Source organism: Sminthopsis crassicaudata, chromosome 3, assembly GCF_048593235.1.
Source record: "Sminthopsis crassicaudata isolate SCR6 chromosome 3, ASM4859323v1, whole genome shotgun sequence".
Lineage (NCBI taxonomy): Eukaryota > Metazoa > Chordata > Mammalia > Dasyuromorphia > Dasyuridae > Sminthopsis > Sminthopsis crassicaudata.
In genome coordinates, this window is record NC_133619.1 from 19380390 (window position 1) to 19397710 (window position 17321).

Consider the following 17321-nt stretch of genomic DNA (forward strand, 5'->3'; position numbering starts at 1 on the left):
AATGCTTTTGATGGGGGGTCTGTCTGTGGTACTCTCTCACTTCTTTGGTCTAGAAACTTTGTCTCTGAGTGTAGACTATAGCAAAACTCTAACAATCTTTTCTCACATGATCAGTTATCTAACATCCTCTGTACCATCTTCCCTTTGAAAAATTACAGTCAGATTCATACATCTTATTCTCCCTTGATACCATTTTATTTTTAAATTATTTTGTCCTTTCACATCTCTCTATAAGAAGAAAGTGTTAATAGGCAAAATGTTCTATTTTTGATGTTTTTATATTTGAACTTAAAACTGCGTATATTTGAATGTTCCTCTTGAAGACACATTAGTTTACTTAAGATCTTGAATGTTTCAGGTAATGGGCAGCTAGAGTTTTGGACCTGGAGTTTCACATGTGGGTCCCAGATACTAGTTCTGTTATCCTAGACTTTACCCTTTGTACCTTGGTTTTCTCATCTGTAAAATAAGACGGAGAAGGAAATGGCAAACCACTCCAGAATTTTTTGCTAAAAAAAAACCCTCAATAGAGTCATGAACGATCTGAAATGTCTGAACAACAAAAACCCCCAAAATTTCCCTTCCAAGGAAGAGAAATAAGATTTTATACCAAATATTTATACCATAAATAAAACTGCAATTTCTTTGTGGTTAGTGAAGCAAGAGAAGAGAAGAGGGTATGGGTTGACATGCTATTAAGGTATTTATTCCTGTAACTGAATTAATTTGTTCTGAATTTTGGAAATGTTCCATTACATATACACTCTAATAGGAGTTCTCCAAGTGGGTGTTTGTGGGGGTTTTGAGGGGAAAAACTATTTTTATAATAATACTAAAACTTTGTAAATTATATTACAGCAAATATTGATAGATAAAACACAAATGAAAGCACTTGTGTGGGAGGATCAATAATTTTTAAGTGTGTAATGTGATATTTTATGTAACATAAAACATGCTAGACTATGACATGACTGACAGCATAAGATGATGTGATAATGTATCTTTATATAGCATAATATATATGATAATATAATGCAATGAAATGCAAAGATGCAAATATGCATGTAAATGTATACATACACTTAGGGGTTAGAGTTGGGAGGCATTTAGGGTTAGGGTTAGAATCTGGAGTCAGGAGGAGAGCATATAGGGTTAGACTCAGGAGTCCAGAGGTTTAGGGTTGGGGGGTAACCTCCAGACTCTAACCTTAACCTAACCTTAAAAGCCTCCTGACTTAGAACTCTAACTATATATATATATATATATATATATATATATATATATATATATATATATATATGCATATACAAAGACATATATTTTGTTTTGTACACATACATGCAAGAATTGGGTTTGTAGTTTCATTGGTATAAGTAAACCTCAAGGTATAAAGTTCCTCCAATGGAGAAAATCAATACCTTACTTAGACTTTAAAATATTAGAAAACTATCTGGGAAGCTAAGAGGTTAAGTAACTTGCCAATTGTCATATTAGGGAGAAAATTTGAATTCAGATCTCCCTGATTTTAAGGTATTCTAACTATCCATTACATCTCACTCACCCTTCCATTCCATTATTTTTATATGCTAAATAAAATTCTCAATCTCTCATGTTTGCACATCTTGAGTCAAATAAACAAAGGTCATAGAAAGCATTAATTCATCTATGTGTTTGTAATGGTGTTAATTGCTTTTTTGAAATTGCTAAGTATCACTTTTTGTTGTTTACATTATCCTTTTTTTGTATTCATAGCTTTTTAATAATATTAATTCTATCTTTCCATCAAATTAATTTATTTTATTTGGAAGTCAATTGTTATTTGCTGATTACTTTGTATTTTGCATGTACTAATGGAGAAGTCAGTGAAAAAATCCAAAGAAAAATAAAGTAAATGGATGTAATCGGCTTCATGGATTTGTGGGTTTTGATTTATTTAAATCTAATGAAATCAAGACTTTTAGGTGATAAACGATGTGAAATGAACAAAACAGGGTATTGAAACTCTGTCGCAGCCATTTCTGGGTGCTTACAGTCACTGGATTTTAGAGTTAGAAGGAACCACAGGATCATCTATTAAAGAGATCCTTGTGAGCTGGAATTTGTGAGCTTTAAAATATACACATATATCTACATATGTGTATCTATCATACAATGTCATATAATATATAAAATGTATAGATATGTATGTAACATACACACATATCTAGATATGTGCCTATATTCTGTGTAGGTGCATTTCAGTGTTATTGGTTTCTTTTATAATTTCAGGCATTTTATTTTATATATTTAAAAATATTTTTTTTCCTGAGAACGATCCACCAGACTAACTGTCAAAGGGATATATGACACACAAAAAAATTAATAACCCTTAAACTATGAAAACTCTTTTGTTTTATATATCAAAGGAAACTGAAAGAGCTTAATTGATTTCTCTAAGAAAGAGGCAGTACCTTGGCTCGGTGGATAAAGTGCTAGGCCTGAGTTAGTTTGATCTGAATTCAAGTCAGGACTCCAGCACTTTCTAAGTAGGTGATTCTCTAGTCAAGTCACTTAACTTTGTCTCATTTTCCTAATCCATAAAATGAGCTAGAGGAAGAAATGGCCCACCACTCCTGTAGTTTTGCCAAGAAAACAAAAGGGTCACAAAGAGTTGGACAAGACAGAAAATGACTGAACAATAAATAATAACAGAAGAGGTGGGATTAGATCCTAGCTTTTGTAATTACAAGTCATACTATCTGTGTAATTAAAAGAAAAACAACAAATTAGATCACCTGACTTTCCTGTTCTTCAAAAGATCAGTTTTAGAACTGTTTTTGTCATTTCTTAATCCATTGATTTTCCTTCAGGAATGATGAGAACCTGAATTCTGAGACTCTCCTGGGTGCTTCTCTTGTTTTTCTGTAGTGCATGGAGGAGGAGGTTCTGAAGAACTTTCTGCTGGGTCATTCTCATTCATTTTCCAGGAAAGTCTTGAGTGTTCATGTCACTTTTCTCTTTTGTGGCAAAATTAAAACATCCTTTCAAATTCTCCATGAACAATATCCATCACAAAACAAACCAACACAAGATGAAGATGTTATTCTATCAAAGTGTAATTTTCTCCCCCAAAGACAAAAATTTAGATTTTTCCTGAGCTAAAAAAACAAGTCAATGGGAAAATATATTTTAAGGCTAACTTGTTATTAAATTTACAAAGTTTTAGAATATTTCTGTTTTCTCTAAAAGCTGATGACATTTTGGTAATATTTACTACCTGATTTCTATCCAAGACTCTCAAGTCTGCAATGTTATACATTTCTCAAACGGGTAGAATATTATATTATCATATACTTGATATTTACCTCAAAATTATTAAATATTTCATAATTATAAGCATATAGGATCACATGTATTTCTTGGCCCAATGGTAGTATACTCAGTTCCACTATAACACATTTTTAAAATGCAAATTTGTTCAAATGCAGTTGATGTGTGTGAACACTTTTGTCGTAACAGAAAATTTTGATCGACTTCTGTGACTTGTACAAAGAAAGAATGTATAAAGTTGCATTATTTCACAATAATTCACAAGTTGTATCCCTTCTGATGTCCACTTCCATAAGTAAATTTGTGGTCTTTGTCAACGTGAAGTACTATGCTTCTTGTCTATCTTCTGGTGCAGCAGAAGCTATGGGTGAAGGAAGACTGGTCTGACCCTTTACCACAGCATCCTTCATCCCTGATTTTCTTGCTATGAATTCTGGATCACAAAGCCAGAGTTACCTCCCTACAGAGATGTGGCAGATGATAAGCAAGGAATCAGAAATGCTCACAACCAATTTATTGGTTTTCATTCATTCATTGTGCTGATTTATTACATGAAAAGGTTCTCCTAGAGATGAGAGATTCATTTGGAGGTAACAGTTATGTACAAAAAGGGGATAAAGTAATCAATAAAGCCTTTAACAAAGACAAAAACAACTCAGAAAGGCTTGCGAATTCTATCAATACCAAAACCACTTATAATTGCAGATGTCCCACTAAGAGCCATACTTCTCAACAGAAGGATGATAGGCTCAAGCTGCATAAAATATAATTTTGGACATGGCTGGTTTTGCTCATTCGCTTTGCTTGCATTTGCAAGTTATCACCAGCATATTACCAAGGTCTATTTTTTCCTTCTTTTTTTCCTTCCTTTTCTTTCTTCTGTCTAGGTATGGGGAGGTGGAATAGGAATAAAATGAATTTTTGATCATATATGAAAGAAATTAAACATAAATCCTTTGAGAGAAAGGTGGCGGAAGCAAACCAATAGTTTTCATGAATCTATATTTGTATTTGTATATGAAGCACCACTAATTACTTAAAAATAAAATGTAAACTTTTAAAAGAATTATTAATCTTATGCTTACCTGTTTGGGCAGAGGAAATAAATGGAACAAAAAAAAAATTGGCTTCCGAGGCTCAAAAGCAAAGGCATCATTGTATGGTGAAAGAAAGCTAGATCTAGTCAGGTGCCTGTATAATTTACCTCACAAGTGCTATTATGAGTCTAATTGTTGTTTTATAAAGATAAAAAGAGGAATTTAAAATAATCCAATCAATTAAGATTTTAAATTATACCTTTAAGCTTTTATGAAATAAAATAACTTTAATATGGTAGAAAGAACAAAGACAATATCACTTGGTAACTTTCATTTAGTAAATACATTTCTTAAACCTAATTGTACTGGAACAGTTTATGGAATTTTCCAGATTACATATAACAAGATTAGCATATCTCACACTGGACAAAATAAAGTAATGTGTATAACAAAGAACTGTTAATCAGTTAATTGATAAATTGTCATTAAGTTCAGGCTTGCAAAATGTGGAGAGAGAGTTGATCACTGTTAGATTAGCCAGCTATTGCTGATTATTTTCCACTCATGACAAAGGATTTACCAAAAGCTGGGAGTTTTCTACTCTGGGTGAATGGAGGGCTTTCTCACACTCATGAGAACTCAGGAACTCTGTTAAGTATTGAGATTGTTATTGAATTGAATTCAATCTCTTCCATTCTGAATTTCAAAAGCATATAAGTGGAATGTTTTATTCTTTTCTAAAACCCTAAAACTTAAGTATTTCAATAATTTTGGGGTACTACATAAGTATTTTTTTTCAAGAAGATTCAAATATTTTAAAGTAAGAATGTAATAAATATTTCAATGTTAAGAGGATCTAAGATTTCATTAGAAAATATAAGCTAAATGAAACTGCTTCTTACTAAACTATGAATTTTTTCTCTCTTTCTATTGGATCAATAAAGAAAAGTACTTTTTTCTCTGAAAACTCAGTTCAAATATGATTTGCTAAATGGTCTTGATCCTATCAGCTGCTAGGACCCTTTATTCCTAAATCAACTTGTGCTTATTTTCTAAATGCTGATACATACACACACACACAGACACACATATATACATACATACATACGTACATATGCATACATATATATATATATATATATATATATATATATATATATATATATATATATATATATAGGCAATACAATGTAAACTCTTTCAGGACAAGGTATGTTTACTATTTTTTTTTTTGCATTCCCTGTTCTAGCATAAGATTGAACATATAAAAGGTGATTAATGAATAGTTATGGATTGATTTATTTATATGTTTTTTTTAATTTCGTTTTTTCTTTGTGGCATTTACTGCCATGTGGAAGGCAGTAAAATTGATCATATATAAAATTGATAAACAGGCAGCCAACACTACCATAACCTTGATGAAAGGGCCAATCTAACTCCCTTTACAACTGTCTATAGTTAAGCCAATCAAGACTATGAAAGTTTAGTTAGATCAGACATATAGGCCATTGTTTCTATACAAATTCTCACACTTTTCATTGGCTGTTGAGAAGATAAGTAAGAGTGGGCGGTAAGAGCTTAAGCAGTGTAGAGCTGAGAGTGCTATCTGGTTATTTTTAAAAGTTGTTCTGGAGAGGGGTCATAATGCTTATAAGAGCAGATTGTTAAACTCAGTATGAGCATTTACACCTCAGAAATTAGTTAAATCTGCAAATCGAGGTCCAAGTTATTATATTTATGATTTTCCAGACTTAAATATTAATAAAGTGATAAAATGTTATTAATGTAGATTAAAACAAAGTATTTCATGGATACAGGTGTTGTTCCCCCTCTCCCTGCCCCAGAAAGCTGGTTTTTAAACACTTACCAACATACCCATGGTTATATGTGTTCCCGGAGAGAATCCACACCAAAGCAGTGGGTAACGAAGATGATTTTATGTTGAAATGTTAGTGATGGATTCAAAGTTTCAGTTGTTCAGTGATGCAGAGAGCCATCCCAGAGAAAGGACTGTGGGAGCTGAGTGTGGACCACAACATAGTATTTTTACTCTTTCTGCTATTATTTGCTTGCATTTTGTTTTCCTTCTCAGGCTTTTTTTTCTTTCCAGATCTAATTTTTCTTGTGCAGCAAGATAATTATGTATATATATATATATATTGGATTTAACATATATTTAAACATATTTAACATATTTTGGACTAGCTGCCATTTAGGGGGTGGGGGAAAGGAGGGGAAAGGTTTTCTAAGGGTTAAAAAATTACCCATGCCTATGTTTTGTAAATAAAAAGCTATCATAAAATAAATTAAACAAAAAAGAAAAAGAAAGGTCAGTGATGTCTCTGTCATTGAGCATGCCTTCTGAGACTTTCCTTCTTGTCATGCACTGAGGGTTGTAGAAAGCTATGAATTCATAACTTTTAGAACCTTGGGAACCCCTTTTGCTGGAGGGGAGACAGGACAGAGAAATTGGGTTGTGAGGGAAGTTGATTTTTTTTTTTTCATTCCAAATATATTTGAAAAGTCAGGGAATTTGTTTTTTGATCCCATTTCTACCAACTTGTATCTCAGTGACCTTGTGTGAGCCTTTTCTTTGGGTCTCAGTGTCTTTACCTGAAAAGCTGGATTAGATGATCCCAAAGGTCATTATTAACTTTAAATCTAGGACCATGTAGTCTTTGTTGTGGAAATGCCTTCCACAGAAGCTTGGTAACCTGTTAGGGAGAGTTATATTCTCTTTATGGAAGTTTTTTGGTTCTTGTTTAAATTTTCTGATGAAATCACACATTCTGCATGTATTGGGATATTTCTTCACTTTGGAGAGGACAACCTGAGTCTTTTAAAGGATGTGATAAAAAGAATAAAAATTATTAGTGTCTGAGTATGATATAAAATGTCATATGTATATGGAAAGAAAAGTCTCTTCATTATTTCTTCAGGCTTTTTACCATTCTGGAATTTTTGGAAATCAGGTACATATTAGCCTCTTATTTCTCTGAATAATCCCACTACTTAAGAAGCATTTTTTAAAGTTGATTTGTATGATCATATCCAATACTTAAATAGCACAGTGTGGAAGCCTTTTATCCTCTAATAAATCATGACATTTTCCCTCCATTTGTTTTTTAATCAACGAGGTTTATTGATGCCTTTGCCTTTTAAATCACAGCAATTTCTAAATATTCCCTTCTCCTCTCCCCGATGGGAGAGAAATGAAGCTTTCCTTGTTACCAGGAAACACAAAGAAAAGCAGTGACCAAATGGGACCCTGTTTGCAGCATTCTCCTGAGAGGGAGAGGAAGGAAATTGGTTTCATTTCATGCTTTTTTAGTCCATTTGATTAGTTATTCAAATCCAGAATTTGCTTTCCTTTGATTGATCTTTGCATCTGCTTTGATATTCTTTGTGTACAATATGCTATTCTTGCTTATTTTACTCTCTGTTTTATACAAAGCTTTCCATGTTTCCTCTAATTCTTCATATTTGTCATTTTCAGGCACCAAATAGTCTATCATATTCTTATATCATGGTTTATTCATTATGTATATTACTAATGTATGTATGTGTGTACCTACACCCCCCCCCCCCACACACAACATACAACACAACTAGGTGGTATGGTGAATAGAATACCAAGCTTGCAATTGGGAAGATTCATCTTCATGAGCTCAAATATGGTCTCAGACCTTAGTTGTGTGACCCTGGGCAAGTCATTTAATCCTGTTACAACTCATTTCTTCATCTGTAAGATGAGCTGGAGAAGGAAATGGCAAACCATTCAAGTGTCTTTGCCAAGATAACCCCAATGGGGTCATAAAGAATCAGAAATGACTAAAATTATTTAACAACAAAAACAAATGCACACAATCATATATACCTCCAGAGAGATCTACATGCACACACTCACCCACACTTATTGCATATGCCTGTGTATATATATATTTCTATACACAATCATAAATCAATAAAGGTTTCTAAATTTGACATCTTCTATTTATATGTCCATTTGTAGGATGACAGAGTCAAAGGATATGAAAATAATAATAATAACAATAAATGAGTATTTATATGGTGCTCTAACTTTTGCAAAGCATTTTTAATACATTAATACATTTAGTTCTCATGCCAACCTGTAAGCTCGGTGCTATTATTAGCCTTTTTCTACCCCAAGAAATAATTTCAAATTGTCACTATTCTAAAAAGCATCCATAGAAGAATTTTTTTAAAAAGACTTTAAAAATCAAATGAGGGAGACTGAGGAAAAACAAAATAAAAAACAAAACAAAACAATCCAAGAAAAACAAGATGATTGTGAAAAGAAAGACAAATAAATATGAAAGGAAATCCAGAATCTTAAGGAAGAAAATGACTCATTGAAAACTAGAACAGGACAAGGAGAAACCAAGAAGGTTATAAGAGATCTAGAAATAATAAAATAAAATATAAAGAATGAAAAAATGGAAGAGAATATGAGACATTTCATAAGAAAAACAACGGATCCAGAGAAGAGATCTAGAAGGGAAAGTGTAAGAATAATTAAACTAGTGGCAGAGTGGATAGAGCACCAGCCCTGAAGTCAGGAGGACCTGAGTTCAAATCTGCTCTCAGACACTCAAAATAGTTCCTAGCTGTGTTACCCTGGGCAAGTCACTTAACTCCAATTGTTTCAGCAATTAAAAAAAAAAAAAAAAAAAGAAAGAATTAGACCATTTGAAAGTTACAATAAAAAAAGCATATTGAAACATTAATATAAGAAATAATTAAATAAAATTATCTGATTTGATTTTTCTTGTGCAAGATAAATGTAGAGATAGGCTTAGAAGAATTGCATGTGTTTAACGTATATTGGATTACTTGTTGGCTAAGAGAAAGGAAAGGAAGGAGGGAGGGAGAAAAATTTGAAAAATAAGATTTTTCTTTTTCTTTCTTTCTTTCTTTTTTAAATTAATTTTATAATTATACATTTTTGACAGTATATGCATGAGTAATTTTTTATAACATTATCCCTTGTATTCATTTTTCCAGATTTTCCGCTCCCTCCCTCCCTCTACTCCCTCCCCTAGATGACAAGCAATTTCATACATTTTACATGTGTTACAGTATAACCTAGATACAATATATGTGTGTAAATCCAATTTTCTTGTTGCACGTTAAGTATTGGATTCCGAAGGTATAAATAACCTGGGTAGATAGACAGTAGTGCTAATATTTTACATTCACTTCCCAGTGTTCCTTCTCTGGGTATAGTTGTTTCTGTTCATCATTGATTAACTGGAAGTGAGTTGGATCTTCTTTATGTTGAAGATTTCCACTTCCATCAGAATACATCTTCATACAGTATTGTTGTTGAAGTGTATAGTGATCTTCTGGTTCTGCTCATTTCACTCAGCATCAGTTCTTGCAAGTCTCTCCAAGCCTTTCTAAATTCATCCTGCTGGTCAGAAAATAAGATTTTTCAACAGCGAATGTTGAAAATTATCTTTGAGTGTATTTTGAAAAATAAAAAAGCTATACTATAAACTAACAAATAAAAAGTAAAATAAAACTAAAAAAGAAAGAAAATTGACCTGAAGTGTTAGAAAAAGAGAAGAAACTAGAAATAGAAAAATCTCTTTCATTACCTGAAAGAGATACTATGAGGAAAACCTACAGGAACATCATAGGCACATTCTGAAATTCCCAGATCAAAGAGAAAATACAATGAACAACAAGAAAAAAACAATTGGAATATGGCAGAGCCCTAATTAAAAGCATACAAGATTTAGCAACAGCTACATTTGAAAGATTGAAGCTCTTGGATCATTATATATTGAAAAGCAAAAGAACTAGTGTTGTGTCTGAAATCTCCTATCATAGTTAAGAAAAATCCTGAATGTTAAAAATGGAAATTCAATGAATTGTCCAACTTTTAGGATCTTGTTGCAAAAAAATCTGAATTTGAGAGAAGATTTGACATATAAAATTCAAGAGAAATATATAAGGTAAACATCAAAAACCAATTTCAATAGACTTAATAAGTATAAACTATATTTTATATGTGGAAATGTAAGCCATATGTCTAAGATTGTTTTTGTAATTGAGAAATTCAAAAGTAATATTGATGTAGAGCTGAGTGTGACATGATTTTAAAAAGCAATAACGTGTAGGAAAGGTAAAAAAAGTAATTATGTTATATAAATGAGGAGCAAGAGCAATAACTGACATAGAGAAACTAGGGGGGCAAGAAGGGCTAATAGTTCAGGAATCCTACTTGCATTGGGAATGATTTAAGAGGGAATATTACATATACATATATATATATATATATGTATATATATATATATATTAAGGTATGAAAGTCATCATAAAATTCATAAAGAAAAGAAAGGGGGAAAGAATACAATAAGAAGAGATAATATAGATGGGTATCCAGACAAATTAGACTGAATAAAGTTTGTAGATTAAGGGAAATAGAATAAAGAAAGAGGGAAAGAAGTGAGGGGAGAGGATACAGGGGAGATCCTTGGAGGTGGGGTAGATTAATTAAAAACACAGCAAAATAGTGGTTAAAAGAAAAACAGAGGATTCAGCAGGGATAGGAAATAAAAGACACACACAAACATAAAGAATAGGAGTATAATTTATTTTTTAAAAATAGGAGTAATAATCATTAATTTCAGACAAAGTTAAAACTAAAGTAAGTTTAATGAAAAGAGAAAAATAGGGAACCTACAGCATGTCATCCATATTAATCTATATTGTTTTAGACTATTTAAAATAATGACAGCATAAGGGTGAAATATTGCTGTGGTATAGGAAACGATGAGCTGATCAATTTAGAAAAATATGGAAAGACTTGGGCTTATAAAGGAAGATGTTATCCCCCATCAAATCAACAAAGGACAAATACGCCTAGTATAGTCTTACATAGAAGAATATGAATGTGTATATATATATATTTTTCATATATATATATATATATATATAGTATATGTGGCTATAAATATATATAAGCATCCATGTGTATATATTTATATATGCATTTTATAATGTGTTATTTATATATATATGTATATATATATTATATGTCTATATATGTATATGTATGTAGATTCTTTGTATTCATATCTATATCTATATATCTGGGCTTAAGCGTATCCTTCTTTCAGGATAGGTAGAGAGGAGGAAAGGAGGAAAAAAAGGGATAAGGTAAAAAGTGCACACCAGAGAACAAAAGAAAACCTACAAGGAAGCAAAGAGAATATGGTCAGTTCTGAACACAATGTGTAGCATTTATTGTATAGACTTTTTTGAAATTAAAATTGTTTATATTTTGAATACTCTCTCATGTTCTTACATGGCAATGTTTTCTAAATTTTTTTTTCTATTTTGTATTTAAAGATTTTTTTATATTTTCGTATTTTCTATTTTGTGTTTAAGTTTTAATTAAATAAAAAGTATACTCAGAAAGTGGACTTACTGGAGCCCTTAGCTACACTAGACACAAACCTTCTAGCCTTCATTCAGAAACATGTCTGGTCAGCAGGGCAGAAGTAACTGTCCTATGGTCCAGTGACATTTGCCAAATTGGAATGGATTTCATTCCATGTGGATTAGCCTTTTTCATTCTTAGCCAATGATGAAACCCATGTCAGGTGGTCTAGAAGCTGCCAGGAAGCTACTTCAGTGGAGGGGCAGCCTGAGCCGTAGCCCATGAGATAAAATAAATCCTCAAGACTTTTTTCTCCTTTTTCTCCCCCCCTTCCCCCCCCCCTTTTTTTTTTGAGTGTGTTTTGGAGTAGGAAGAGGAGATAACAAACAAACAAGCAAAATCTGAACCAACTAAATGGAGGAGAATGAAAATACTAATATATAGCAACCCTCTTATAGCAAACTCCCTTAAAAAGAAAGTCTTTGTCTTTCTCCTCTTCTTCCATTTTATAAGCATGCTGGTTTTCCTTGACTATGAATAAGTTATTTTAGCTTTAAAATAAAGGCATCTAAATTTGCTAGGTTACTACAAAATTCTTAGTTTCTCATAAATCTGACCACTCAAAGAGTTGTAGTATTTTAGATCTGGAAAAGAAATTAGAATGCATCTAGCCTGACCAGAGCCTCATGAAAAAGAAGATACTACTGTCTAAAAGATTTAAATGACTTCTCTAAGCCCACATAACAGAGCAGTGATTTTTCCATTTTTACCGAATCAGCCCAGCTTTTGCCATTTTGAATTTCCTAGCTCATTTTGATCCATTTCTTGTTCCTGCATATTTCTTTGGGGCTTTCTTCCTGGGGTGCCTTCCTGCTATTCCCCTTAGAGAGAAATTACCTTCTCTTCTTTATTAAAAAGCACATATCCTGCCAAACCTTTCCTTTGTGTAGGGAAGTATTTAAAAAAAGATTCCTCACCTACTTATAGTGAGATAAACAGAAGGCTGAACATATCACAAACAGATAAATATACAACTGAAACATTTAAACAAATATCTGTAGTTCCATCATCTATCTCTATGCAGTTAACAATACTTACTGGGGTAGCGGTGTATTTCAGAGCGCTTTCCTGGAGAAAAATGGTTGATTAATAACAGACACAGTCCTACCCATGAGTTCACAACTGAATTACAGTGGTAGAATGGCAGAATGATAATCCAATATAGAAAAGCACAGGGTCAGGAACAGAAAGCTACAAAATGAATTAGGAACATAGAGAGATATTGAGTGAGTGCTCCAGTTGCTGGCTAACCAGAGAGAGACAAGTGGATTTCTTTTCTGATTATATTTCTGTTACTTTACATACTGCTATTCATTGTTTAGAATGGATAGGATACTATAGAGTGCTTGCCATCATCTCTTGGAACTGATTTTTATGTTTCTAGTCCCGTGTTTGGATCATATAGATGAGTTTTTAAAATATTATGTCTTAAATAGACACATTATCTGAATTATTGCTACTGACAATTTCAACTAGGAATATAAAAAAACATTTGCTTGTATTAGTTTTGAAAACAACTTTTTCAAGATTTAGAATTGTGTTCTCAAAAGTCCCAAATCTGGACTGAAGTTTTATGATGATGACAAATAAATTTTAGAACTTTAATTAATGAAAAGTATTCAATTCATTCTTATTAAAGAAAAATAATCTTTTATGTTATCCTAAATGAATTACATATTTCTGACACTCAGATTGGCCATCTTCATTCTTTTCCAGTCTGTGCTTTTGACATGCTTGACTTTCTTTACAATGTTCCAAGTGAGACATTCTCTCCACTTTTCTACTTCCTCTTATCTCATGTTCTTCTATTAGAATATAAGCTCCTTGAGGGCAACAACTAATTTTCTTTCTCCTTGTATTTGCATTCTCATCATTTGCCATAGTCCCTGGTAAATAGCAAGCAATTAATAAATACTTTTGATTTTCTATTATAAGGGAAGAATAAATAAAATTTGTGTCTCCAATTGTTTAGTCCTATTGATTATCTGCATATCACACACATAAGTATATAACATATAATGTGTTGTTGTTTTGTGTGTGTGTGTGTGTGTGTGTGTGTGTGTGTGTGTGTGTGTGTATTTTCCCAGATTATAAAATCTTCTAGAATTCATAGAGATCTTCTAGATTGCCCTTGCATTTTATGGACAGGGAAAATGCAGCAAAGGATGTCGAGTAAATTGTCTAATGTCTTGCCAATAGCTTTGATTGGACTAGAACTGAACCCACATTTCTTGATTTCTAATACACTGTTTCTTCCTTTGTTCCACACTATGTTAGACAAGACATTAATGGATTATCTCTCTTTTACTGTCCCACATTATCACTTCAACATTTTTCATCTCTTACATTCAGGGATTACTAGAAAAGAAGCATTTCCATATTTGCAAAGTATTAAATACTGTAATGTAGAAAAAGTTTGAGAGAGAAAGTTTCTGGGAAATTGATCATTTATTAATCATGCTAGTGCAAAATTAATAAAAAGGGTCAGTGACACTCTGAAAGACAAAGATCCCTCTAGACAGTCATTTGCCCTGGGAAGAACGGGTATTCCTGAGGGTGGCCATCACCTTTAGTTAAAAATGAGAATTAATATTACAATGAAACATGGACTTATTATAATGAGGGTCTGGGGGATGTAATTCTGCTCATTCAGACTTGAACTAAAAAAAAAAAAACTCCTCTCTTATTCAGATTACCTTGGTCTAAGGCAATTTTGACAAAAGAGAGTCTACGTCTTCTCAGAGATGGATGACTAATACACAATGGCCCAGATTTCATCTTAGATTAAATTCTTTGTAAAGTTTTTCAGCTGGGTGGTATCTATCCTCCAGGCTGCAAAGATTTCAGTTCAGTGTAATTTAGTAATTGATTATTAATATGAGAGAAATAATAATTTCAGTACAGTGCTGGGTACATAGAAAAAGTATTTCAATTTCTATTTTACCTTCTGGAGCTAGGATATCAGGACAGTTTTCCTTCATAATTTCTTGAAAGATGATATCCAGGCTTTTTTTTTTTTTTTTTTTTTTTTTTGCTTAGGCAATTGGGGTTAAGTGACTTGCCCAGGGTCACACAGTTAGGAAGTGTTAAGTGTCTGAGACCAGATTTGAACTCGAGTCCTCCTGATTTCAGGGCTGGTGCTCTATTCACGGCGCCACCTAGACCAATAATTTTTAACTGATTTCTCCTGGATCTATTTTCCAAGTCAGTTGTTTTTTCAATGAAATATTTTAGTTTTTTTCTTTTTTTTTTTTTTTTTTCATTTTGAGGGTTTTGCTTTGTTGTATTTTGATTTCTCATAAAGTCATTAGCTTCTATTTGCTCAATTCCATTTTTTAAGAAATTATTTTCTTCAGTGAGCTTTTGTTCCTCTTTTCTCAATTGGCTTATTTTGCTTTTTAAAACATTTCTCTCCTCATTAACTATTTCCTCTCAATTTTTTCCTAATTTCTCCTCCATCTCTCTTATGTGATTTTCAAAATCCCTTTTGAGTTCTTCCATGATCTGAACCTAATTCTTATTTTTCTTGAAGACTCTGAATGTAGGAGCTTTAGCTTTGTTATTATCTTCTGAGTGTGTGTTTTGAGCCTCCTTTTAGAAACTTTTTTTCTTTTCTGCATATTTTTTTTCCTAGTCTGTTACTGTGATTTTAATTCTTTGTTAAAGTAGGGCTCTGTTTCTGGAGTGGAGGCTGCATTGTCCCAAGCTTCAGGGGGTTTGTGTAGCTATTTGCAGAAATCCTTCCAGAAATTTGATCATAAGTCCTCTTTTCTGCCCTGGACCTGTTAGGAGTGTCCCTGCCTCAGGTTAGCTAGTATGATAACTGGGACTGAGGCTGGCCTGTCCTGGGACTGCACACCGGACTCCCACCCTGGTGACACAGACCTTCTCCACTGACCTTCTGAGTCCTCCCTGGTGTCCCTGGGCTGAGAGGTCCAGCACTGCTGCTGATTCAGAGGTCCTGCTTCCCTGATGATGCAGTCCAGGCTGGGGACTGGGGCCAGACCAAGGCTGGACAGGGATTGTATGCTGGACTCCTCCCTATTCCACCCACCTTTCCTGCCTTCTAGGTCCTCTTTGGAATCTCTGGGCTGATAGGTCTGGAAGCCTCCAGTATTGTTGCTGATCCAGAGATCATCTGGGGCTGGGGCTGGGTCCAAGTCTGTGCCGGCATGACCTGCACCAGGACTGCACCCTGGACTCCCACTCTGCTGTCACAGACCTTTGCTCCTGAATTTTTAAGTTGCCTTTGGCTGGAAAATGTTCTGCTCCATCTTTTGGAGCGTTCTGATGCTCTAAAATTTGTGAAGACTCATTAAAGGAATTTGGTAGCAGTTGGGGAAGAGGTTGGTGAGTTTTAGTATTTACTCTGCCATCTTGTCTCCATCCCAATCCCTCCCTTCTTTTAAGCCATACATCACACATGATCCAGTTATTTATATACCCTTATGGATACATATTTTATATAAAATTATGTCAGAAAGACCTTCACTAAAAGTTCTCTCAAATGCCTCATTTCCATAAATATGATGCTACATTATTAAAATATTTAGTGAAGGTATTATTAAACTTTATTGTATGATTTTGTGAGAAATGGATGGGCATTTATTTGGCTTCTACAGCTGTGAAGACTGAGTCGGAGAAATAGGATTTGAATTGGAGGGTTGGAACCCATAAAGACAAAAGTGGGTGGTCGGAATGGAGGTTACCTCCCCATAAAAATATGAGAATTAGGTCCTCAGAGACACGGACTGGATTTTGTGATGGTTGTGGAGGCCTGAGATTTGAAAAGAATCTTTTGTTCTTTGTTCCTACCTTTCCACTGTTGAAGTCCCCTCAGTAATTCATATTTTTGCACTACATCTCCCCTTATAATTCAAGAAAGGCAAGACTGCAAGTCTCCTCCAAAAATCCTGTTTATTTGGACCTTGCTCTCTCCATGAACCCCTTCCTTGTTGAGCAAACATGTTTGTTTTGTGCTCTTTTGTTGTGGGGGAAAGTTCCTGCATGAGCTTTGAAGCCCAGCCAATGTAAGGAAGAACTGGAGGTGGGTGGGGACTCCAGTTTAAGGTCTACATAAACGATGCCATTTTAGTTGACACTGTGTTGATGTGTCCTTTCTCATATCAAAGCAATAAATTCCTACTACACCCAGAGAAGGAACACTGGGAAGTGAATGCAAATTGTTAGCACTACTGTCTATCTACCCAGGTTACTTACACCTTCGGAATCTAATACTTAACGTGCAACAAGAAAATGGGATTTACACACATATATTGTATCTAGGTTATGCTGTACCACATGTAAAATGTATGGGATTGCCTGTCATAGGGGGGAGGGAATGGAGGGAGGGGGGATAATTTGGAAAAATGAATACAAGGGATAATATTATAAAAATTACTCATGCATATATAATGTCAAAAAATTATAAATAATAAAAAAAAGCAATAAATTCCTTTTGGCCTCTCCTAAGACAAGTCTCTGATTGATTAATTGAAATGGGG